Source organism: Acipenser ruthenus, chromosome 44 (assembly GCF_902713425.1).
Source record: "Acipenser ruthenus chromosome 44, fAciRut3.2 maternal haplotype, whole genome shotgun sequence".
NCBI classification, from domain to species: domain Eukaryota; kingdom Metazoa; phylum Chordata; class Actinopteri; order Acipenseriformes; family Acipenseridae; genus Acipenser; species Acipenser ruthenus.
Window position 1 is genome coordinate 5,584,414 of NC_081232.1, and position 17,048 is coordinate 5,601,461.

At 43.7% G+C, this 17,048-nt stretch overlaps 39 non-coding genes and 38 pseudogenes across 39 annotated transcripts; all 77 read right to left on the reverse strand.

Annotated features, from left to right (window-relative positions):
- Nucleotides 1-96: 96 nt before the first annotated feature.
- Nucleotides 97-205, reverse strand: LOC131715183 (5S ribosomal RNA; annotated as a pseudogene).
- Nucleotides 206-319: 114 nt separating this feature from the next.
- Nucleotides 320-438, reverse strand: LOC131712826 (5S ribosomal RNA). The gene has a single exon (XR_009314716.1). It is a non-coding gene; the product is annotated as a 5S ribosomal RNA (ribosomal RNA).
- A 100-nt stretch (nt 439-538) lies between these two features.
- Nucleotides 539-657, reverse strand: LOC131712769 (5S ribosomal RNA). The gene has a single exon (XR_009314658.1). It is a non-coding gene; the product is annotated as a 5S ribosomal RNA (ribosomal RNA).
- Nucleotides 658-757: 100 nt separating this feature from the next.
- Nucleotides 758-866, reverse strand: LOC131715184 (5S ribosomal RNA; annotated as a pseudogene).
- A 100-nt stretch (nt 867-966) lies between these two features.
- On the reverse strand, nt 967-1,075 carry LOC131716305 (5S ribosomal RNA; annotated as a pseudogene).
- A 100-nt stretch (nt 1,076-1,175) lies between these two features.
- On the reverse strand, nt 1,176-1,294 carry LOC131719551 (5S ribosomal RNA). The gene has a single exon (XR_009318450.1). It is a non-coding gene; the product is annotated as a 5S ribosomal RNA (ribosomal RNA).
- Nucleotides 1,295-1,394: 100 nt separating this feature from the next.
- LOC131720819 (5S ribosomal RNA) lies at nt 1,395-1,513 on the reverse strand. Its single transcript, XR_009319716.1, has one exon. It is a non-coding gene; the product is annotated as a 5S ribosomal RNA (ribosomal RNA).
- Nucleotides 1,514-1,627: 114 nt separating this feature from the next.
- LOC131714198 (5S ribosomal RNA) lies at nt 1,628-1,746 on the reverse strand (annotated as a pseudogene).
- Nucleotides 1,747-1,846: 100 nt separating this feature from the next.
- LOC131712870 (5S ribosomal RNA) lies at nt 1,847-1,965 on the reverse strand. The gene has a single exon (XR_009314758.1). It is a non-coding gene; the product is annotated as a 5S ribosomal RNA (ribosomal RNA).
- A 100-nt stretch (nt 1,966-2,065) lies between these two features.
- LOC131719552 (5S ribosomal RNA) lies at nt 2,066-2,184 on the reverse strand. The gene has a single exon (XR_009318451.1). It is a non-coding gene; the product is annotated as a 5S ribosomal RNA (ribosomal RNA).
- Nucleotides 2,185-2,284: 100 nt separating this feature from the next.
- LOC131717978 (5S ribosomal RNA) lies at nt 2,285-2,403 on the reverse strand. Its single transcript, XR_009316872.1, has one exon. It is a non-coding gene; the product is annotated as a 5S ribosomal RNA (ribosomal RNA).
- Nucleotides 2,404-2,503: 100 nt separating this feature from the next.
- Nucleotides 2,504-2,622, reverse strand: LOC131719554 (5S ribosomal RNA). Its single transcript, XR_009318453.1, has one exon. It is a non-coding gene; the product is annotated as a 5S ribosomal RNA (ribosomal RNA).
- Nucleotides 2,623-2,722: 100 nt separating this feature from the next.
- On the reverse strand, nt 2,723-2,831 carry LOC131715185 (5S ribosomal RNA; annotated as a pseudogene).
- Nucleotides 2,832-2,945: 114 nt separating this feature from the next.
- LOC131712827 (5S ribosomal RNA) lies at nt 2,946-3,064 on the reverse strand. The gene has a single exon (XR_009314717.1). It is a non-coding gene; the product is annotated as a 5S ribosomal RNA (ribosomal RNA).
- Nucleotides 3,065-3,164: 100 nt separating this feature from the next.
- On the reverse strand, nt 3,165-3,283 carry LOC131711935 (5S ribosomal RNA). Its single transcript, XR_009313824.1, has one exon. It is a non-coding gene; the product is annotated as a 5S ribosomal RNA (ribosomal RNA).
- Nucleotides 3,284-3,383: 100 nt separating this feature from the next.
- Nucleotides 3,384-3,502, reverse strand: LOC131719555 (5S ribosomal RNA). Its single transcript, XR_009318454.1, has one exon. It is a non-coding gene; the product is annotated as a 5S ribosomal RNA (ribosomal RNA).
- A 100-nt stretch (nt 3,503-3,602) lies between these two features.
- LOC131715187 (5S ribosomal RNA) lies at nt 3,603-3,711 on the reverse strand (annotated as a pseudogene).
- Nucleotides 3,712-3,825: 114 nt separating this feature from the next.
- LOC131712878 (5S ribosomal RNA) lies at nt 3,826-3,944 on the reverse strand. Its single transcript, XR_009314765.1, has one exon. It is a non-coding gene; the product is annotated as a 5S ribosomal RNA (ribosomal RNA).
- A 100-nt stretch (nt 3,945-4,044) lies between these two features.
- LOC131713271 (5S ribosomal RNA) lies at nt 4,045-4,163 on the reverse strand (annotated as a pseudogene).
- A 114-nt stretch (nt 4,164-4,277) lies between these two features.
- LOC131715954 (5S ribosomal RNA) lies at nt 4,278-4,386 on the reverse strand (annotated as a pseudogene).
- A 114-nt stretch (nt 4,387-4,500) lies between these two features.
- On the reverse strand, nt 4,501-4,609 carry LOC131715955 (5S ribosomal RNA; annotated as a pseudogene).
- Nucleotides 4,610-4,723: 114 nt separating this feature from the next.
- On the reverse strand, nt 4,724-4,832 carry LOC131715382 (5S ribosomal RNA; annotated as a pseudogene).
- Nucleotides 4,833-4,932: 100 nt separating this feature from the next.
- LOC131715188 (5S ribosomal RNA) lies at nt 4,933-5,041 on the reverse strand (annotated as a pseudogene).
- Nucleotides 5,042-5,141: 100 nt separating this feature from the next.
- LOC131716386 (5S ribosomal RNA) lies at nt 5,142-5,250 on the reverse strand (annotated as a pseudogene).
- A 100-nt stretch (nt 5,251-5,350) lies between these two features.
- LOC131715189 (5S ribosomal RNA) lies at nt 5,351-5,459 on the reverse strand (annotated as a pseudogene).
- A 114-nt stretch (nt 5,460-5,573) lies between these two features.
- On the reverse strand, nt 5,574-5,692 carry LOC131712073 (5S ribosomal RNA). The gene has a single exon (XR_009313962.1). It is a non-coding gene; the product is annotated as a 5S ribosomal RNA (ribosomal RNA).
- A 114-nt stretch (nt 5,693-5,806) lies between these two features.
- On the reverse strand, nt 5,807-5,915 carry LOC131716501 (5S ribosomal RNA; annotated as a pseudogene).
- A 114-nt stretch (nt 5,916-6,029) lies between these two features.
- LOC131715190 (5S ribosomal RNA) lies at nt 6,030-6,138 on the reverse strand (annotated as a pseudogene).
- Nucleotides 6,139-6,252: 114 nt separating this feature from the next.
- LOC131712953 (5S ribosomal RNA) lies at nt 6,253-6,371 on the reverse strand. Its single transcript, XR_009314841.1, has one exon. It is a non-coding gene; the product is annotated as a 5S ribosomal RNA (ribosomal RNA).
- Nucleotides 6,372-6,471: 100 nt separating this feature from the next.
- On the reverse strand, nt 6,472-6,580 carry LOC131715649 (5S ribosomal RNA; annotated as a pseudogene).
- Nucleotides 6,581-6,680: 100 nt separating this feature from the next.
- On the reverse strand, nt 6,681-6,789 carry LOC131715191 (5S ribosomal RNA; annotated as a pseudogene).
- Nucleotides 6,790-6,903: 114 nt separating this feature from the next.
- LOC131719556 (5S ribosomal RNA) lies at nt 6,904-7,022 on the reverse strand. The gene has a single exon (XR_009318455.1). It is a non-coding gene; the product is annotated as a 5S ribosomal RNA (ribosomal RNA).
- Nucleotides 7,023-7,122: 100 nt separating this feature from the next.
- LOC131715192 (5S ribosomal RNA) lies at nt 7,123-7,231 on the reverse strand (annotated as a pseudogene).
- Nucleotides 7,232-7,345: 114 nt separating this feature from the next.
- LOC131715193 (5S ribosomal RNA) lies at nt 7,346-7,454 on the reverse strand (annotated as a pseudogene).
- A 100-nt stretch (nt 7,455-7,554) lies between these two features.
- LOC131715194 (5S ribosomal RNA) lies at nt 7,555-7,663 on the reverse strand (annotated as a pseudogene).
- A 100-nt stretch (nt 7,664-7,763) lies between these two features.
- LOC131719557 (5S ribosomal RNA) lies at nt 7,764-7,882 on the reverse strand. The gene has a single exon (XR_009318456.1). It is a non-coding gene; the product is annotated as a 5S ribosomal RNA (ribosomal RNA).
- A 114-nt stretch (nt 7,883-7,996) lies between these two features.
- LOC131716514 (5S ribosomal RNA) lies at nt 7,997-8,105 on the reverse strand (annotated as a pseudogene).
- Nucleotides 8,106-8,219: 114 nt separating this feature from the next.
- LOC131711791 (5S ribosomal RNA) lies at nt 8,220-8,338 on the reverse strand. The gene has a single exon (XR_009313679.1). It is a non-coding gene; the product is annotated as a 5S ribosomal RNA (ribosomal RNA).
- Nucleotides 8,339-8,438: 100 nt separating this feature from the next.
- Nucleotides 8,439-8,557, reverse strand: LOC131713750 (5S ribosomal RNA; annotated as a pseudogene).
- Nucleotides 8,558-8,657: 100 nt separating this feature from the next.
- On the reverse strand, nt 8,658-8,776 carry LOC131711449 (5S ribosomal RNA). The gene has a single exon (XR_009313332.1). It is a non-coding gene; the product is annotated as a 5S ribosomal RNA (ribosomal RNA).
- A 114-nt stretch (nt 8,777-8,890) lies between these two features.
- On the reverse strand, nt 8,891-9,009 carry LOC131719558 (5S ribosomal RNA). Its single transcript, XR_009318457.1, has one exon. It is a non-coding gene; the product is annotated as a 5S ribosomal RNA (ribosomal RNA).
- A 114-nt stretch (nt 9,010-9,123) lies between these two features.
- Nucleotides 9,124-9,232, reverse strand: LOC131715195 (5S ribosomal RNA; annotated as a pseudogene).
- Nucleotides 9,233-9,346: 114 nt separating this feature from the next.
- Nucleotides 9,347-9,465, reverse strand: LOC131713743 (5S ribosomal RNA; annotated as a pseudogene).
- Nucleotides 9,466-9,555: 90 nt separating this feature from the next.
- LOC131715196 (5S ribosomal RNA) lies at nt 9,556-9,664 on the reverse strand (annotated as a pseudogene).
- Nucleotides 9,665-9,764: 100 nt separating this feature from the next.
- On the reverse strand, nt 9,765-9,873 carry LOC131715859 (5S ribosomal RNA; annotated as a pseudogene).
- A 97-nt stretch (nt 9,874-9,970) lies between these two features.
- Nucleotides 9,971-10,089, reverse strand: LOC131714281 (5S ribosomal RNA; annotated as a pseudogene).
- A 100-nt stretch (nt 10,090-10,189) lies between these two features.
- LOC131711450 (5S ribosomal RNA) lies at nt 10,190-10,308 on the reverse strand. Its single transcript, XR_009313333.1, has one exon. It is a non-coding gene; the product is annotated as a 5S ribosomal RNA (ribosomal RNA).
- A 114-nt stretch (nt 10,309-10,422) lies between these two features.
- On the reverse strand, nt 10,423-10,541 carry LOC131710853 (5S ribosomal RNA). The gene has a single exon (XR_009312735.1). It is a non-coding gene; the product is annotated as a 5S ribosomal RNA (ribosomal RNA).
- Nucleotides 10,542-10,655: 114 nt separating this feature from the next.
- On the reverse strand, nt 10,656-10,764 carry LOC131715198 (5S ribosomal RNA; annotated as a pseudogene).
- A 114-nt stretch (nt 10,765-10,878) lies between these two features.
- Nucleotides 10,879-10,997, reverse strand: LOC131719560 (5S ribosomal RNA). Its single transcript, XR_009318459.1, has one exon. It is a non-coding gene; the product is annotated as a 5S ribosomal RNA (ribosomal RNA).
- Nucleotides 10,998-11,097: 100 nt separating this feature from the next.
- Nucleotides 11,098-11,206, reverse strand: LOC131715199 (5S ribosomal RNA; annotated as a pseudogene).
- A 100-nt stretch (nt 11,207-11,306) lies between these two features.
- On the reverse strand, nt 11,307-11,415 carry LOC131715860 (5S ribosomal RNA; annotated as a pseudogene).
- Nucleotides 11,416-11,529: 114 nt separating this feature from the next.
- On the reverse strand, nt 11,530-11,638 carry LOC131715200 (5S ribosomal RNA; annotated as a pseudogene).
- A 114-nt stretch (nt 11,639-11,752) lies between these two features.
- On the reverse strand, nt 11,753-11,871 carry LOC131712703 (5S ribosomal RNA). Its single transcript, XR_009314594.1, has one exon. It is a non-coding gene; the product is annotated as a 5S ribosomal RNA (ribosomal RNA).
- Nucleotides 11,872-11,971: 100 nt separating this feature from the next.
- LOC131719561 (5S ribosomal RNA) lies at nt 11,972-12,090 on the reverse strand. The gene has a single exon (XR_009318460.1). It is a non-coding gene; the product is annotated as a 5S ribosomal RNA (ribosomal RNA).
- A 100-nt stretch (nt 12,091-12,190) lies between these two features.
- LOC131719562 (5S ribosomal RNA) lies at nt 12,191-12,309 on the reverse strand. The gene has a single exon (XR_009318461.1). It is a non-coding gene; the product is annotated as a 5S ribosomal RNA (ribosomal RNA).
- A 100-nt stretch (nt 12,310-12,409) lies between these two features.
- Nucleotides 12,410-12,528, reverse strand: LOC131711507 (5S ribosomal RNA). Its single transcript, XR_009313393.1, has one exon. It is a non-coding gene; the product is annotated as a 5S ribosomal RNA (ribosomal RNA).
- Nucleotides 12,529-12,642: 114 nt separating this feature from the next.
- LOC131710949 (5S ribosomal RNA) lies at nt 12,643-12,761 on the reverse strand. The gene has a single exon (XR_009312831.1). It is a non-coding gene; the product is annotated as a 5S ribosomal RNA (ribosomal RNA).
- Nucleotides 12,762-12,875: 114 nt separating this feature from the next.
- Nucleotides 12,876-12,994, reverse strand: LOC131710606 (5S ribosomal RNA). Its single transcript, XR_009312488.1, has one exon. It is a non-coding gene; the product is annotated as a 5S ribosomal RNA (ribosomal RNA).
- A 114-nt stretch (nt 12,995-13,108) lies between these two features.
- Nucleotides 13,109-13,227, reverse strand: LOC131719563 (5S ribosomal RNA). Its single transcript, XR_009318462.1, has one exon. It is a non-coding gene; the product is annotated as a 5S ribosomal RNA (ribosomal RNA).
- Nucleotides 13,228-13,327: 100 nt separating this feature from the next.
- On the reverse strand, nt 13,328-13,446 carry LOC131719564 (5S ribosomal RNA). Its single transcript, XR_009318463.1, has one exon. It is a non-coding gene; the product is annotated as a 5S ribosomal RNA (ribosomal RNA).
- A 100-nt stretch (nt 13,447-13,546) lies between these two features.
- Nucleotides 13,547-13,665, reverse strand: LOC131710854 (5S ribosomal RNA). The gene has a single exon (XR_009312736.1). It is a non-coding gene; the product is annotated as a 5S ribosomal RNA (ribosomal RNA).
- Nucleotides 13,666-13,765: 100 nt separating this feature from the next.
- LOC131719565 (5S ribosomal RNA) lies at nt 13,766-13,884 on the reverse strand. The gene has a single exon (XR_009318464.1). It is a non-coding gene; the product is annotated as a 5S ribosomal RNA (ribosomal RNA).
- A 114-nt stretch (nt 13,885-13,998) lies between these two features.
- Nucleotides 13,999-14,107, reverse strand: LOC131716475 (5S ribosomal RNA; annotated as a pseudogene).
- A 114-nt stretch (nt 14,108-14,221) lies between these two features.
- LOC131710907 (5S ribosomal RNA) lies at nt 14,222-14,340 on the reverse strand. The gene has a single exon (XR_009312790.1). It is a non-coding gene; the product is annotated as a 5S ribosomal RNA (ribosomal RNA).
- Nucleotides 14,341-14,440: 100 nt separating this feature from the next.
- On the reverse strand, nt 14,441-14,559 carry LOC131709989 (5S ribosomal RNA). Its single transcript, XR_009311854.1, has one exon. It is a non-coding gene; the product is annotated as a 5S ribosomal RNA (ribosomal RNA).
- Nucleotides 14,560-14,659: 100 nt separating this feature from the next.
- LOC131714178 (5S ribosomal RNA) lies at nt 14,660-14,778 on the reverse strand (annotated as a pseudogene).
- A 100-nt stretch (nt 14,779-14,878) lies between these two features.
- Nucleotides 14,879-14,987, reverse strand: LOC131716016 (5S ribosomal RNA; annotated as a pseudogene).
- Nucleotides 14,988-15,101: 114 nt separating this feature from the next.
- Nucleotides 15,102-15,220, reverse strand: LOC131711634 (5S ribosomal RNA). The gene has a single exon (XR_009313520.1). It is a non-coding gene; the product is annotated as a 5S ribosomal RNA (ribosomal RNA).
- A 114-nt stretch (nt 15,221-15,334) lies between these two features.
- LOC131713584 (5S ribosomal RNA) lies at nt 15,335-15,453 on the reverse strand (annotated as a pseudogene).
- A 114-nt stretch (nt 15,454-15,567) lies between these two features.
- Nucleotides 15,568-15,686, reverse strand: LOC131712729 (5S ribosomal RNA). Its single transcript, XR_009314618.1, has one exon. It is a non-coding gene; the product is annotated as a 5S ribosomal RNA (ribosomal RNA).
- Nucleotides 15,687-15,786: 100 nt separating this feature from the next.
- Nucleotides 15,787-15,895, reverse strand: LOC131715201 (5S ribosomal RNA; annotated as a pseudogene).
- A 114-nt stretch (nt 15,896-16,009) lies between these two features.
- On the reverse strand, nt 16,010-16,128 carry LOC131712781 (5S ribosomal RNA). The gene has a single exon (XR_009314670.1). It is a non-coding gene; the product is annotated as a 5S ribosomal RNA (ribosomal RNA).
- A 114-nt stretch (nt 16,129-16,242) lies between these two features.
- Nucleotides 16,243-16,351, reverse strand: LOC131715904 (5S ribosomal RNA; annotated as a pseudogene).
- A 100-nt stretch (nt 16,352-16,451) lies between these two features.
- LOC131716017 (5S ribosomal RNA) lies at nt 16,452-16,560 on the reverse strand (annotated as a pseudogene).
- Nucleotides 16,561-16,674: 114 nt separating this feature from the next.
- On the reverse strand, nt 16,675-16,793 carry LOC131719566 (5S ribosomal RNA). The gene has a single exon (XR_009318465.1). It is a non-coding gene; the product is annotated as a 5S ribosomal RNA (ribosomal RNA).
- A 111-nt stretch (nt 16,794-16,904) lies between these two features.
- LOC131711635 (5S ribosomal RNA) lies at nt 16,905-17,023 on the reverse strand. The gene has a single exon (XR_009313521.1). It is a non-coding gene; the product is annotated as a 5S ribosomal RNA (ribosomal RNA).
- Between the last annotated feature and the right edge of the window lie 25 nt (nt 17,024-17,048).

Consider the following 17,048-nt stretch of genomic DNA (forward strand, 5'->3'; position numbering starts at 1 on the left):
GCATTTCTGCTTTCATGACTTTTATGTTTAGTGAGCTGGGGGTGATTCCTCCAAAATTTCCTTTTGTCCTCCACACATTTCAATTGTAAAATGTAATGCCTGCAGCACTTGATATTCCCAGGTGGTCTCCCATCCAAGTACTAACCAAGCCCAACATTGCTTAGCTTCTGAGATCAGGCTTATTCAAGGTGGTGTGGCCGCAGGCGATTGCAGTTCTGCTTTCATGACTTTTATGTTTAGTGAGCTGGGGGTGATTCCTCCAAAATCTCCTTTTGTCCTCCACACATTTCAATTGTAAAATGTAATTACAAAAATGTAATGCCTGGAGCACTTGATATTCCCAGGTGGTCTCCCATCCAAGTACTAACCAAGCCCAACATTGCTTAGCTTCTGAGATCAGACGAGATCAGGCTTATTCAAGGTGGTGTGGCCGCAGGCGATTGCCTTTCTGCTTTCATGACTTTTATGTTTAGTGAGCTGGGGGTGATTCCTCCAAAATTTCCTTTTGTCCTCCACACATTTCAATTGTAAAATGTAATGCCTGCAGCACTTGATATTCCCAGGTGGTCTCACATCCAAGTACTAACCAAGCCCAACATTGCTTAGCTTCTGAGATCAGACGAGATCAGGCTTATTCAAGGTGGTGTGGCCGCAGGCGATTGCATTTCTGCTTTCATGACTTTTATGTTTAGTGAGCTGGGGGTGATTCCTCCAAAATTTCCTTTTGTCCTCCACACATTTCAATTGTAAAATGTAATGCCTGCAGCACTTGATATTCCCAGGTGGTCTCCCATCCAAGTACTAACCAAGCCCAACATTGCTTAGCTTCTGAGATCAGGCTTATTCAAGGTGGTGTGGCCGCAGGCGATTACATTTCTGCTTTCATGACTTTTATGTTTAGTGAGCTGGGGGTGATTCCTCCAAAATTTCCTTTTGTCCTCCACACATTTCAATTGTAAAATGTAATGCCTGCAGCACTTGATATTCCCAGGTGGTCTCCCATCCAAGTACTAACCAAGCCCAACATTACTTAGCTTCTGAGATCAGACTTATTTAAGATGGTGTGGCCGCAGGCGATTGCATTTCTGCTTTCATGACTTTTATGTTTAGTGAGCTGGGGGTGATTCCTCCAAAATTTCCTTTTGTCCTCCACACATTTCAATTGTAAAATGTAATGCCTGCAGCACTTGATATTCCCAGGTGGTCTCCCATCCAAGTACTAACCAAGCCCAACATTGCTTAGCTTCTGAGATCAGACGAGATCAGGCTTATTCAAGGTGGTGTGGCCGCAGGCGATTGCATTTCTGCTTTCATGACTTTTATGTTTAGTGAGCTGGGGGTGATTCCTCCAAAATTTCCTTTTGTCCTCCACACATTTCAATTGTAAAATGTAATGCCTGCAGCACTTGATATTCCCAAGTGGTCTCCCATCCAAGTACTAACCAAGCCCAACATTGCTTAGCTTCTGAGATCAGACGAGATCAGGCTTATTCAAGGTGGTGTGGCCGCAGGCGATTGCATTTCTGCTTTCATGACTTTTATGTTTAGTGAGCTGGGGGTGATTCCTCCAAAATTTCCTTTTGTCCTCCACACATTTCAATTGTAAAATGTAATTACAAAAATGTAATGCCTGCAGCACTTGATATTCCCAGGTGGCCTCCCATCCAAGTACTAACCAAGCCCAACATTGCTTAGCTTCTGAGATCAGACGACATCAGGCTTATTCAAGGTGGTGCGGCCGCAGGCGATTGCATTTCTGCTTTCATGACTTTTATGTTTAGTGAGCTGGGGGTGATTCCTCCAAAATTTCCTTTTGTCCTCCACACATTTCAATTGTAAAATGTAATGCCTGAAGCACTTGATATTCCCAGGTGGTCTCCCATCAAAGTACTAACCAAGCCCAACATTGCTTAGCTTCTGAGATCAGACGAGATCAGGCTTATTCAAGGTGGTGTGGCCGCAGGCAATTGCATTTCTGCTTTCATGACTTTTATGTTTAGTGAGCTGGGGGTGATTCCTCCAAAATTTCCTTTTGTCCTCCACACATTTCAATTGTAAAATGTAATGCCTGCAGCACTTGATATTCCCAGGTGGTCTCCCATCCAAGTACTAACCAAGCCCAACATTGCTTAGCTTCTGAGATCAGACGAGATCAGGCTTATTCAAGGTGGTGTGGCCGCAGGCGATTGCATTTCTGCTTTCATGACTTTTATGTTTAGTGAGCTGGGGGTGATTCCTCCAAAATTTCCTTTTGTCCTCCACACATTTCAATTGTAAAATGTAATGCCTGCAGCACTTGATATTCCCAGGTGGTCTCCCATCCAAGTACTAACCAAGCCCAACATTGCTTAGCTTCTGAGATCAGATGAGATCAGGCTTATTCAAGGTGGTGTGGCCGCAGGCGATTGCGTTTCTGCTTTCATGACTTTTATGTTTAGTGAGCTGGGGGTGATTCCTCCAAAATTTCCTTTTGTCCTCCACACATTTCAATTGTAAAATGTAATGCCTGCAGCACTTGATATTCCCAGGTGGTCTCCCATCCAAGTACTAACCAAGCCCAACATTGCTTAGCTTCTGAGATCAGACGAGATCAGGCTTATTCAAGGTGGTGTGGCCGCAGGCGATTGCATTTCTGCTTTCATGACTTTTATGTTTAGTGAGCTGGGGGTGATTCCTCCAAAATTTCCTTTTGTCCTCCACACATTTCAATTGTAAAATGTAATGCCTGCAGCACTTGATATTCCCAGGTGGTCTCCCATCCAAGTACTAACCAAGCCCAACATTGCTTAGCTTCTGAGATCAGGCTTATTCAAGGTGGTGTGGCCGCAGGCGATTGCAGTTCTGCTTTCATGACTTTTATGTTTAGTGAGCTGGGGGTGATTCCTCCAAAATCTCCTTTTGTCCTCCACACATTTCAATTGTAAAATGTAATTACAAAAATGTAATGCCTGGAGCACTTGATATTCCCAGGTGGTCTCCCATCCAAGTACTAACCAAGCCCAACATTGCTTAGCTTCTGAGATCAGACGAGATCAGGCTTATTCAAGGTGGTGTGGCCGCAGGCGATTGCCTTTCTGCTTTCATGACTTTTATGTTTAGTGAGCTGGGGGTGATTCCTCCAAAATTTCCTTTTGTCCTCCACACATTTCAATTGTAAAATGTAATGCCTGCAGCACTTGATATTCCCAGGTGGTCTCACATCCAAGTACTAACCAAGCCCAACATTGCTTAGCTTCTGAGATCAGACGAGATCAGGTTTATTCAAGGTGGTGTGGCCGCAGGCGATTGCATTTCTGCTTTCATGACTTTTATGTTTAGTGAGCTGGGGGTGATTCCTCCAAAATTTCCTTTTGTCCTCCACACATTTCAATTGTAAAATGTAATGCCTGCAGCACTTGATATTCCCAGGTGGTCTCCCATCCAAGTACTAACCAAGCCCAACATTGCTTAGCTTCTGAGATCAGACGAGATCAGGCTTATTCAAGGTGGTGTGGCCGCAGGCGATTACATTTCTGCTTTCATGACTTTTATGTTTAGTGAGCTGGGGGTGATTCCTCCAAAATTTCCTTTTGTCCTCCACACATTTCAATTGTAAAATGTAATGCCTGCAGCACTTGATATTCCCAGGTGGTCTCCCATCCAAGTACTAACCAAGCCCAACATTGCTTAGCTTCTGAGATCAGGCTTATTCAAGGTGGTGTGGCCGCAGGCGATTGCATTTCTGCTTTCATGACTTTTATGTTTAGTGAGCTGGGGGTGAGTCCTCCAAAATTTCCTTTTGTCCTCCACACATTTCAATTGTAAAATGTAATTACAAAAATGTAATGCCTGCAGCACTTGATATTCCCAGGTGGTCTCCCATCCAAGTACTAACCAAGCGCAACATTGCTTAGCTTCTGAGATCAGACGAGATCAGGCTTATTCAAGGTGGTGTGGCCGCAGGCGATTGCATTTCTGCTTTCATGACTTTTATGTTTAGTGAGCTGGGGGTGATTCCTCCAAAATTTCCTTTTGTCCTCCACACATTTCAATTGTAAAATGTAATGCCTGCAGCACTTGATATTCCCAGGTGGTCTCCCATCCAAGTACTAACCAAGCCCAACAATGCTTAGCTTCTGAGATTAGACGAGATCAGGCTTATTCAAGGTGGTGTGGCCGCAGGCGATTGCATTTCTGCTTTCATGACTTTTATGTTTAGTGAGATGGGGGTGATTCCTCCAAAATTTCCTTTTGTCCTCCACACATTTCAATTGTAAAATGTAATTACAAAAATGTAATGCCTGCAGCACTTGATATTCCCAGGTGGTCTCCCATCCAAGTACTAACCAAGCCCAACATTGCTTAGCTTCGGAGATCAGGCTTATTCAAGGTGGTGTGGCCGCAGGCGATTGCATTTCTGCTTTCATGACTTTTATGTTTAGTGAGCTGGGGGTGATTCCTCCAAAATTTCCTTTTGTCCTCCACACATTTCAATTGTAAAATGTAATTACAAAAATGAAATGCCTGCAGCACTTGATATTCCCAGGTGGTCTCCCATCCAAGTACTAACCAAGCCCAACATTGCTTAGCTTCGGAGATCAGGCTTATTCAAGGTGGTGTGGCCGCAGGCGATTGCATTTCTGCTTTCATGACTTTTATGTTTAGTGAGCTGGGGGTGATTCCTCCAAAATCTCCTTTTGTCCTCCACACATTTCAATTGTAAAATGTAATTACAAAAATGTAATGCCTGCAGCACTTGATATTCCCAGGTGGTCTCCCATCCAAGTACTAACCAAGCCCAACATTGCTTAGCTTCTGAGACCAGGCTTATTCAAAGTGGTGTGGCCGCAGGCGATTGCATTTCTGCTTTCATGACTTTTATGTTTAGTGAGCTGGGGGTGATTCCTCCAAAATTTCCTTTTGTCCTCCACACATTTCAATTGTAAAATGTAATGCCTGCAGCACTTGATATTCCCAGGTGGTCTCCCATCCAAGTACTAACCAAGCCCAACATTGCTTAGCTTCTGAGATCAGGCTTATTCAAGGTGGTGTGGCCGCAGGCGATTGCATTTCTGTTTTCATGACTTTTATGTTTAGTGAGCTGGGGGTGATTCCTCCAAAATTTCCTTTTGTCCTCCACACATTTCAATTGTAAAATGTAATGCATGCAGCATTTGATATTCCCAGGTGGTCTCCCATCCAAGTACTAACCAAGCCCAACATTGCTTAGCTTCTGAGATCAGGCTTATTCAAGGTGGTGTGGCCGCAGGCGATTGCATTTCTGCTTTCATGACTTTTATGTTTAGTGAGCTGGGGGTGATTCCTCCAAAATTTCCTTTTGTCCTCCACACATTTCAATTGTAAAATGTAATGCCTGCAGCACTTGATATTCCCAGGTGGTCTCCCATCCAAGTACTAACCAAGCCCAACATTGCTTAGCTTCTGAGATCAGGCTTATTCAAGGTGGTGTGGCCGCAGGCGATTGCATTTCTGCTTTCATGACTTTTATGTTTAGTGAGCTGGGGGTGATTCCTCCAAAATTTCCTTTTGTCCTCCACACATTTCAATTGTAAAATGTAATTACAAAAATGTAATGCCTGCAGCACTTGATATTCCCAGGTGGTCTCCCATCCAAGTACTAACCAAGCCCAACATTGCTTAGCTTCGGAGATCAGACGAGATCAGGCTTATTCAAGGTGGTGTGGCTGCAGGCGATTGCATTTCTGCTTTCATGACTTTTATGTTTAGTGAGCTGGGGGTGATTCCTCCAAAATTTCCTTTTGTCCTCCACACATTTCAATTGTAAAATGTAATTACAAAAATGTAATGCCTGCAGCACTTGATATTCCCAGGTGGTTTTCCATCCAAGTACTAACCAAGCCCAACATTGCTTAGCTTCTGAGATCAGGCTTATTCAAGGTAGTGTGGCTGCAGTCGATAGCATTTCTGCTTTCATGACTTTTATGTTTAGTGAGCTGGGGGTGATTCCTCCAAAATTTCCTTTTGTCCTCCACACATTTCAATTGTAAAATGTAATTACAAAAATGTAATGCCTGCAGCACTTGATATTCCCAGGTGGTCTCCCATCCAAGTACTAACCAAGCCCAACATTGCTTAGCTTCTGAGATCAGGCTTATTCAAGGTGGTGTGGCCGCAGGCGATTGCATTTCTGCTTTCATGACTTTTATGTTTAGTGAGCTGGGGGTGATTCCTCCAAAATTTCCTTTTGTCCTCCACACATTTCAATTGTAAAATGTAATTACAAAAATGTAATGCCTGCAGCACTTGATATTCCCAGGTGGTTTCCCATCCAAGTACTAACCAAGCCCAACATTGCTTAGCTTCTGAGATCAGCCGAGATCAGGCTTATTCAAGGTGGTGTGGCCGCAGGCGATTGCATTTCTGCTTTCATGACTTTTATGTTTAGTGAGCTGGGGGTGATTCCTCCAAAATTTCCTTTTGTCCTCCACACATTTCAATTGTAAAATGTGATGCCAGCAGCACTTGATATTCCCAGGTGGTCTCCCATCCAAGTACTAACCAAGCCCAACATTGCTTAGCTTCTGAGATCAGGCTTATTCAAGGTGGTGTGGCCGCAGGCGATTGCATTTCTGCTTTCATGACTTTTATGTTTAGTGAGCTGGGGGTGATTCCTCCAAAATTTCCTTTTGTCCTCCACACATTTCAATTGTAAAATGTAATGCCTGCAGCACTTGATATTCCCAGGTGGTCTCCCATCCAAGTACTAACCAAGCCCAACATTGCTTAGCTTCTGAGATCAGGCTTATTCAAGGTGGTGTGGCCGCAGGCGATTGAATTTCTGCTTTCATGACTTTTATGTTTAGTGAGCTGGGGGTGATTCCTCCAAAATTTCCTTTTGTCCTCCACACATTTCAATTGTAAAATGTAATTACAAAAATGTAATGCCTGCAGCACTTGATATTCCCAGGTGGTCTCCCATCCAAGTACTAACCAAGCCCAACATTGCTTAGCTTCTGAGATCAGACGAGATCAGGCTTATTCAAGGTGGTGTGGCCGCAGGCGATTGCATTTCTGCTTTCATGACTTTTATGTTTAGTGAGCTGGGGGTGATTCCTCCAAAATTTCCTTTTGTCCTCCACACATTTCAATTGTAAAATGTGATGCCTGCAGCACTTGATATTCCCAGGTGGTCTCCCATCCAAGTACTAACCAAGCCCAACATTGCTTAGCTTCTGAGATCAGGCTTATTCAAGGTGGTGTGGCCGCAGGCGATTGCATTTCTGCTTTCATGACTTTTATGTTTAGTGAGCTGGGGGTGATTCCTCCAAAATTTCCTTTTGTCCTCCACACATTTCAATTGTAAAATGTAATTACAAAAATGTAATGCCTGCAGCACTTGATATTCCCAGGTGGTCTCCCATCCAAGTACTAACCAAGCCCAACATTGCTTAGCTTCTGAGATCAGGCTTATTCAAGGTGGTGTGGCCGCAGGCGATTGCATTTCTGTTTTCATGACTTTTATGTTTAGTGAGCTGGGGGTGATTCCTCCAAAATTTCCTTTTGTCCTCCACACATTTCAATTGTAAAATGTAATGCCTGCAGCACTTGATATTCCCAGGTGGTCTCCCATCCAAGTACTAACCAAGCCCAACATTGCTTAGCTTCTGAGATCAGGCTTATTCAAGGTGGTGTGGCCGCAGGCGATTGCATTTCTGCTTTCATGACTTTTATGTTTAGTGAGCTGGGGGTGATTCCTCCAAAATTTCCTTTTGTCCTCCACACATTTCAATTGTAAAATGTAATGCCTGCAGCACTTGATATTCCCAGGTGGTCTCCCATCCAAGTACTAACCAAGCCCAACATTGCTTAGCTTCTGAGATCAGACGAGATCAGGCTTATTCAAGGTGGTGTGGCCGCAGGCGTTTGCATTTCTGCTTTCATGACTTTTATGTTTAGTGAGCTGGGGGTGATTCCTCCAAAATTTCCTTTTGTCCTCCACACAATTCAATTGTAAAATGTAATTACAAAAATGTAATGCCTCCAGCACTTGATATCCCCAGGTGGTCTCCCATCCAAGTACTAACCAAGCCCAACATTGCTTAGCTTCTGAGATCAGGCTTATTCAAGGTGGTGTGGCCGCAGGCGATTGCATTTCTGCTTTCATGACTTTTATGTTTAGTGAGCTGGGTGTGATTCCTCCAAAATTTCCTTTTGTCCTCCACACATTTCAATTGTAAAATGTAATTACAAAAATGTAATGCCTGCAGCACTTGATATTCCCAGGTGGTCTCCCATCCAAGTACTAACCAAGCCCAACATTGCTTAGCTTCGGAGATCAGACGAGATCAGGCTTATTCAAGGTGGTGTGGCCGCAGGCGATTGTATTTCTGCTTTCATGACTTTTATGTTTAGTGAGCTGGGGGTGATTCCTCCAAAATTTCCTTTTGTCCTCCACACATTTCAATTGTAAAATGTAATGCCTGCAGCACTTGATATTCCCAGGTGGTCTCCCATCCAAGTACTAACCAAGCCCAACATTGCTTCGCTTCTGAGATCAGACGAGATCAGTCTTATTCATGGTGGTGTGGCCGCAGGCGATTGCCTTTCTGCTTTCATGACTTTTATGTTTAGTGAGCTGGGGGTGATTCCTCCAAAATTTCCTTTTGTCCTCCACACATTTCAATTGTAAAATGTAATGCCTGCAGCACTTGATATTCCCAGGTGGTCTCCCATCCAAGTACTAACCAAGCCCAACATTGCTTAGCTTCTGAGATCAGTCGAGATCAGGCTTATTCAAGGTGGTGTGGCCGCAGGCGATTGCATTTCTGCTTTCATGACTTTTATGTTTAGGGAGCTGGGGGTGATTCCTCCAAAATTTCCTTTTGTCCTCCACACATTTCAATTGTAAAATGTAATTACAAAAATGTAATGCCTGCAGCACTTGATATTCCCAGGTGGTCTCCCATCCAAGTACTAACCAAGCCCAACATTGCTTAGCTTCTGAGATCAGACGAGATCAGGCTTATTCAAGGTGGTGTGGCCGCAGGCGATTGCATTTCTGCTTACATGACTTTTATGTTTAGGGAGCTGGGGGTGATTCCTCCTAAATTTCCTTTTGTCCTCCACACATTTCAATTGTAAAATGTAATTACAAAAATGTAATGCCTGCAGCACTTGATATTCCCAGGTGGTCTCCCATCCAAGTACTAACCAAGCCCAACATTGCTTAGCTTCTGAGATCAGGCTTATTCAAGGTGGTGTGGCCGCAGGCGATTGCATTTCTGCTTTCATGACTTTTATGTTTAGTGAGCTGGGGGTGATTCCTCCAAAATTTCCTTTTGTCCTCCACACATTTCAATTGTAAAATGTAATTACAAAAATGTAATGCCTGCAGCACTTGATATTCCCAGGTGGTCTCCCATCCAAGTACTAACCAAGCCCAACATTGCTTAGCTTCTGAGATCAGACGAGATCAGGCTTATTCAAGGTGGTGTGGCTGCATTTCTGCTTTCATGACTTTTATGTTTAGTGAGCTGGGGGTGATTCCTCCAAAATTTCCTTTTGTCCTTCACACATTTCAATTGTAAAATGTAATGCCTGCAGCACTTGATATTCCCAGGTGGTCTCCCATCCAAGTACTAACCAAGCCCAACATTGCTTAGCTTCTGAGATCAGGCTTATTCAAGGTGGTGTGGCCGCAGGCGATTGCATTTCTGCTTTCATGACTTTTATGTTTAGTGAGCTGGGTGTGATTCCTCTAAAATTTACTTTTGTCCTCCACACATTTCAATTGTAAAATGTAATGCCTGCAGCACTTGATATTCCCAGGTGGTCTCCCATCCAAGTACTAACCAAGCCCAACATTGCTTAGCTTCTGAGATCAGGCTTATTCAAGGTGGTGGGGCCGCAGGCGATTGCATTTCTGCTTTCATGACTTTTATGTTTAGTGAGCTGGGGGTGATTCCTCCAAAATTTCCTTTTGTCCACACATTTCAATTGTAAAATGTAATGCCTGCAGCACTTGATATTCCCAGGTGGTCTCCCATCCAAGTACTAACCAAGCCCAAAATTGCTTCGCTTCTGAGATCAGACGAGATCAGTCTTATTCATGGTGGTGTGGCCGCAGGCGATTGCATTTCTGCTTTCATGACTTTTATGTTTAGTGAGCTGGGGGTGATTCCTCCAAAATTTCCTTTTGTCCTCCACACATTTCAATTGTAAAATGTAATGCCTGCAGCACTTGATATTCCCAGGTGGTCTCCCATCCAAGTACTAACCAAGCCCAACATTGCTTAGCTTCTGAGATCAGTCGAGATCAGGCTTATTCAAGGTGGTGTGGCCGCAGGCGATTGCATTTCTGCTTTCATGACTTTTATGTTTAGGGAGCTGGGGGTGATTCCTCCAAAATTTCCTTTTGTCCTCCACACATTTCAATTGTAAAATGTAATTACAAAAATGTAATGCCTGCAGCACTTGATATTCCCAGGTGGTCTCCCATCCAAGTACTAACCAAGCCCAACATTGCTTAGCTTCTGAGATCAGACGAGATCAGGCTTATTCAAGGTGGTGTGGCCGCAGGTGATTGCATTTCTGCTTTCATGACTTTTATGTTTAGTGAGCTGGGGGTGATTCCTCCAAAATTTCCTTTTGGCCTCCACACATTTCAATTGTAAAATGTAATTACAAAAATGTAATGCCTGCAGCACTTGATATTCCCAGGTGGTCTCCCATCCAAGTACTAACCAAGCCCAACATTGCTTAGCTTCTGAGATCAGGCTTATTCAAGGTGGTGTGGCCGCAGGCGATTGCATTTCTGCTTTCATGACTTTTATGTTTAGTGAGCTGGGGGTGATTCCTCCAAAATTTCCTTTTGTCCTCCACACATTTCAATTGTAAAATGTAATTACAAAAATGTAATGCCTGCAGCACTTGATATTCCCAGGTGGTCTCCCATCCAAGTACTAACCAAGCCCAACATTGCTTAGCTTCTGAGATCAGACGAGATCAGGCTTATTCAAGGTGGTGTGGCCGCAGGCGATTGCATTTCTGCTTTCATGACTTTTATGTTTAGTGAGCTGGGGGTGATTCCTCCAAAATTTCCTTTTGTCCTTCACACATTTCAATTGTAAAATGTAATGCCTGCAGCACTTGATATTCCCAGGTGGTCTCCCATCCAAGTACTAACCAAGCCCAACATTGCTTAGCTTCTGAGATCAGGCTTATTCAAGGTGGTGTGGCCGCAGGCGATTGCATTTCTGCTTTCATGACTTTTATGTTTAGTGAGCTGGGTGTGATTCCTCTAAAATTTCCTTTTGTCCTCCACACATTTCAATTGTAAAATGTAATGCCTGCAGCACTTGATATTCCCAGGTGGTCTCCCATCCAAGTACTAACCAAGCCCAACATTGCTTAGCTTCTGAGATCAGGCTTATTCAAGGTGGTGGGGCCGCAGGCGATTGCATTTCTGCTTTCATGACTTTTATGTTTAGGGAGCTGGGGGTGATTCCTCCAAAATTTCCTTTTGTCCTCCACACATTTCAATTGTAAAATGTAATTACAAAAATGTAATGCCTGCAGCACTTGATATTCCCAGGTGGTCTCCCATCCAAGTACTAACCAAGCCCAACATTGCTTAGCTTCTGAGATCAGGCTTATTCAAGGTGGTGTGGCCGCAGGCGATTGCATTTCTGCTTTCATGACTTTTATGTTTAGTGAGCTGGGGGTGATTCCTCCAAAATTTCCTTTTGTCCTCCACACATTTCAATTGTAAAATGTAATTACAAAAATGTAATGCCTGCAGCACTTGATAGTCCCAGGTGGTCTCCCATCCAAGTACTAACCAAGCCCAACATTGCTTAGCTTCTGAGATCAGACGAGATCAGGCTTATTCAAGGTGGTGTGGCCGCAGGCGATTGCATTTCTGCTTTCATGACTTTTATGTTTAGTGAGCTGGGGGTGATTCCTCCAAAATTTCCTTTTGTCCTCCACACATTTCAATTGTAAAATGTAATGCCTGCAGCACTTGATATTCCCAGGTGGTCTCCCATCCAAGTACTAACCAAGCCCAACATTGCTTAGCTTCTGAGATCAGACGAGATCAGGCTTATTCAAGGTGGTGTGGCCGCAGGCGATTGCATTTCTGCTTTCATGACTTTTATGTTTAGTGAGCTGGGGGTGATTCCTCCAAAATTTCCTTTTGTCCTCCACACATTTCAATTGTAAAATGTAATGCCTGCAGCACTTGATATTCCCAGGTGGTCTCCCATCCAAGTACTAACCAAGCCCAACATTGCTTAGCTTCTGAGATCAGACGAGATCAGGCTTATTCAAGGTGGTGTGGCCGCAGGCGATTGCATTTCTGCTTTCATGACTTTTATGTTTAGTGAGCTGGGGGTGATTCCTCCAAAATTTCCTTTTGTCCTCCACACATTTCAATTGTAAAATGTAATGCCTGCAGCACTTGATATTCCCAGGTGGTCTCCCATCCAAGTACTAACCAAGACCAACATTGCTTAGCTTCTGAGATCAGACGAGATCAGGCTTATTCAAGGTGGTGTGGCCGCAGGCGATTGCATTTCTGCTTTCATGACTTTTATGTTTAGTGAGCTGGGGGTGATTCCTCCAAAATTTCCTTTTGTCGTCCACACATTTCAATTGTAAAATTTAATTACAAAAATGTAATGCCTGCAGCACTTAATATTCCCAGGTGGTCTCCCATCCAAGTACTAACCAAGCCCAACATTGCTTAGCTTCTGAGATCAGACGAGATCAGGCTTATTCAAGGTGGTGTGGCCGCAGGCGATTGCATTTCTGCTTACATGACTTTTATGTTTAGTGAGCTGGGGGTGATTCCTCCAAAATTTCCTTTTGTCCTCCACACATTTCAATTGTAAAATGTAATTACAAAAATGTAATGCCTGCAGCACTTGATATTCCCAGGTGGTCTCCCATCCAAGTACTAACCAAGCCCAACACTGCTTAGTTTCTGAGATCAGACGAGATCAGGCTTATTCAAGGTGGTGTGGCCGCAGGCGATTGCATTTCTGCTTTCATGACTTTTATGTTTAGGGAGCTGGGGGTGATTCCTCCAAAATTTCCTTTTGTCGTCCACGCATTTCAATTGTAAAATGTAATTACAAAAATGTAATGCCTGCAGCACTTGATATTCCCAGGTGGTCTCCCATCCAAGTACTAACCAAGCCCAACATTGCTTAGCTTCTGAGATCAGACGAGATCAGGCTTATTCAAGGTGGTGTGGCCGCAGGCGAGTGCAGTTCTGCTTTCATGACTTTTATGTTTAGGGTGCTGGGGGTGATTCCTCCAAAATTTCCTTTTGTCCTCCACACATTTCAATTGTAAAATGTAATGCCTGCAGCACTTGATATTCCCAGGTGGTCTCCCATCCAAGTACTAACCAAGCCCAACATTGCTTAGCTTCTGAGATCAGACGAGATCAGGCTTATTCAAGGTGGTGTGGCCGCAGGCGATTGCATTTCTGCTTTCATGACTTTTATGTTTAGTGAGCTGGGGGTGATTCCTCCAAAATTTCCTTTTGTCCTCCACACATTTCAATTGTAAAATGTAATGCCTGCAGCACTTGATATTCCCAGGTGGTCTCCCATCCAAGTACTAACCAAGCCCAACATTGCTTAGCTTCTGAGATCAGACGAGATCAGGCTTATTCAAGGTGGTGTGGCCGCAGGTGAATGCACTTCTGCTTTCATGACTTTTATGTTTTGTGAGCTGGGGGTGATTCCTCCAAAATTTCCTTTTGTCCTCCACACATTTCAATTGTAAAACGTAATGCCTGCAGCACTTGATATTCCCAGGTGGTCTCCCATCCAAGTACTAACCAAGCCCAACATTGCTTAGCTTCTGAGATCAGACGAGATCAGGCTTATTCAAGGTGGTGTGGCCGCAGGCGATTGCATTTCTGCTTTCATGACTTTTATGTTTAGTGAGCTGGGGGTGATTCCTCCAAAATTTCCTTTTGTCCTCCACACATTTCAATTGTAAAATGTAATTACAAAAATGTAATGCCTGCAGCACTTGATATTCCCAGGTGGTCTCCCATCCAAGTACTGACCAAGCCCAACACTGCTTAGCTTCAGAGATCAGGCTTATTCAAGGTGGTGTGGTCGCAGGCGATTGCATTTCTGCTTTCATGACTTTTATGTTTAGGGAGCTGGGGGTGATTCCTACAAAATTTCCTTTTGTCCTCCACACATTTCAATTGTAAAATGTAATTACAAAAATGTAATGCCTGCAGCACTTGATATTCCCAGGTGGTCTCCCATCCAAGTACTAACCAAGCCCAACATTGCTTAGCTTCTGAGATCAGACGAAATCAGGCTTATTCAAGGTGGTGTGGCCGCAGGCGATTGCATTTCTGCTTTCATGACTTTTATGTTTAGGGAGCTGGGGGTGATTCCTCCAAAATTTCCTTTTGTCCTCCACACATTTCAATTGTAAAATGTAATGCCTGCAGCACTTGATATTCCCAGGTGGTCTCCCATCCAAGTACTAAGCAAGCCCAACATTGCTTAGCTTCTGAGATCAGACGAGATCAGGCTTATTCAAGGTGGTGTGGCCGCAGGCGATTGCATTTCTGCTTTCATGACTTTTATGTTTAGTGAGCTGGGGGTGATTCCTCCAAAATTTCCTTTTGTCCTCCACACATTTCAATTGTAAAATGTGATGCCTGCAGCACATGATGTTCCCAGGTGGTCTCCCATCCAAGTACTAACCAAGCCCAACAGTGCTTAGCTTCTGAGATCAGACGAGATCAGGCTTATTCAAGGTGGTGTGGCCTCAGGCGATTGCATTTCTGCTTTCATGACTTTTATGTTTAGGGAGCTGGGGGTGATTCCTCCAAAATTTCCTTTTGTCCACCACACATTTCAAATGTAAAATGTAATGCCTGCAGCACTTGATATTCCCAGGTGGTCTCCCATCTAAATACTAACCAAGCCCAACATTGCTTAGCTTCTGAGATCAGGCTTATTCAAGGTGGTGTGGCCGCAGGCGATTGCATTTCTGCTTTCATGACTTTTATGTTTAGTGAGCTGGGGGTGATTCCTCCAAAATTTCCTTTTGTCCTCCACACATTTCAATTGTAAAATGTAATTACAAAAATGTAATGCCTGCAGCACTTGATATTCCCAGGTGGTCTCCCATCCAAGTACTAACCAAGCCCAACATTGCTTAGCTTCTGAGATCAGGCGAGATCAGGCTTATTCAAGGTGGTGTGGCCGCAGGCGATTGCATTTCTGCTTTCATGACTTTTATGTTTAGTGAGCTGGGGGTGATTCCTCCAAAATTTCCTTTTGTCCTCCACACATTTCAATTGTAAAATGTAATTACAAAAATGTAATGCCTGCAGCACTTGATATTCCCAGGTGGTCTCCCTTCCAAGTACTAACCAAGCCCAACATTGCTTAGCTTCTGAGATCATGCGAGATCAGGCTTATTCAAGGTGGTGTGGCCGCAGGCGATTGCATTTCTGCTTTCATGACTTTTATGTTTAGTGAGCTGGGGGTGATTCCTCCAAAATTTCCTTTTGGCCTCCACACATTTCAATTGTAAAATGTAATTACAAAAATGTAATGCCTGCAGCACTTGATATTCCCAGGTGGTCTCCCATCCAAGTACTAACCAAGCCCAACATTGCTTAGCTTCTGAGATAAGACGAGATCAGGCTTATTCAAAGTGGTGTGGCCGCAGGCGATTGCATTTCTGCTTTCATGACTTTTATGTTTAGTGAGCTGGGGGTGATTCCTATAAAATTTCCTTTTGTCCTCCACACATTTCAATTGTAAAATGTAATGCCTGCAGCACTTGATATTCCCAGGTGGTCTCCCATCCAAGTACTAACCAAGCCCAACATTGCTTAGCTTCTGAGATCAGGCTTATTCAAGGTGGTGTGGCCGCAGGCGATTGCGTTTCTGCTTTCATGACTTTTATGTTTAGTGAGCTGGGGGTGATTCCTCCAAAATTTCCTTTTGGCCTCCACACATTTCAATTGTAAAATGTAATTACAAAAATGTAATGCCTGCAGCACTTGATATTCCCAGGTGGTCTCCCATCCAAGTACTAACCAAGCCCAACATTGCTTAGCTTCAGAGATCAGACGAGATCAGGCTTATTCAAGGTGGTGTGGCCGCAGGTGATTGCATTTCTGCTTTCATGACTTTTATGTTTAGTGAGCTGGGGGTGATTCCTCCAAAAATTCCTTTTGGCCTCCACACATTTCAATTGTAAAATGTAATTACAAAAATGTAATGCCTGCAGCACTTGATATTCCCAGGTGGTCTCCCATCCAAGTACTAATCAAGCCCAACATTGCTTAGCTTGTGAGATCAGGCTTATTCAAGGTGGTGTGGCCGCAGGCGATTGCATTTCTGCTTTCATGACTTTTATGTTTAGTGAGCTGGGGGTGATTCCTCCAAAATTCCCTTTTGTCCACCACACATTTCAAATGTAAAATGTAATGCCTGCAGCACTTGATATTCCCAGGTGGTCTCCCATCTAAATACTAACCAAGCCCAACATTGCTTAGCTTCTGAGATCAGGCTTATTCAAGGTGGTGTGGCCGCAGGCGATTGCATTTCTGCTTTCATGACTTTTATGTTTAGTGAGCTGGGGGTGATTCCTCCAAAATTTCCTTTTGTCCTCCACACATTTCAATTGTAAAATGTAATTACAAAAATGTAATGCCTGCAGCACTTGATATTCCCAGGTGGTCTCCCATCCAAGTACTAACCAAGCCCAACATTGCTTAGCTTCTGAGATCAGACGAGATCAGGCTTATTCAAGGTGGTGTGGCCGCAGGCGATTGCATTTCTGCTTTCATGACTTTTATGTTTAGTGAGCTGGGGGTGATTCCTCCAAAATTTCCTTTTGTCCACACATTTCAATTGTAAAATGTAATTACAAAAATGTAATGCCTGCAGCACTTGATATTCCCAGGTGGTCTCCCATCCAAGTACTAACCAAGCCCAACATTGCTTAGCTTCTGAGATCAGGCGAGATCAGGCTTATTCAAGGTGGTGTGGCCGCAGGCGATTGCATTTCTGCTTTCATGACTT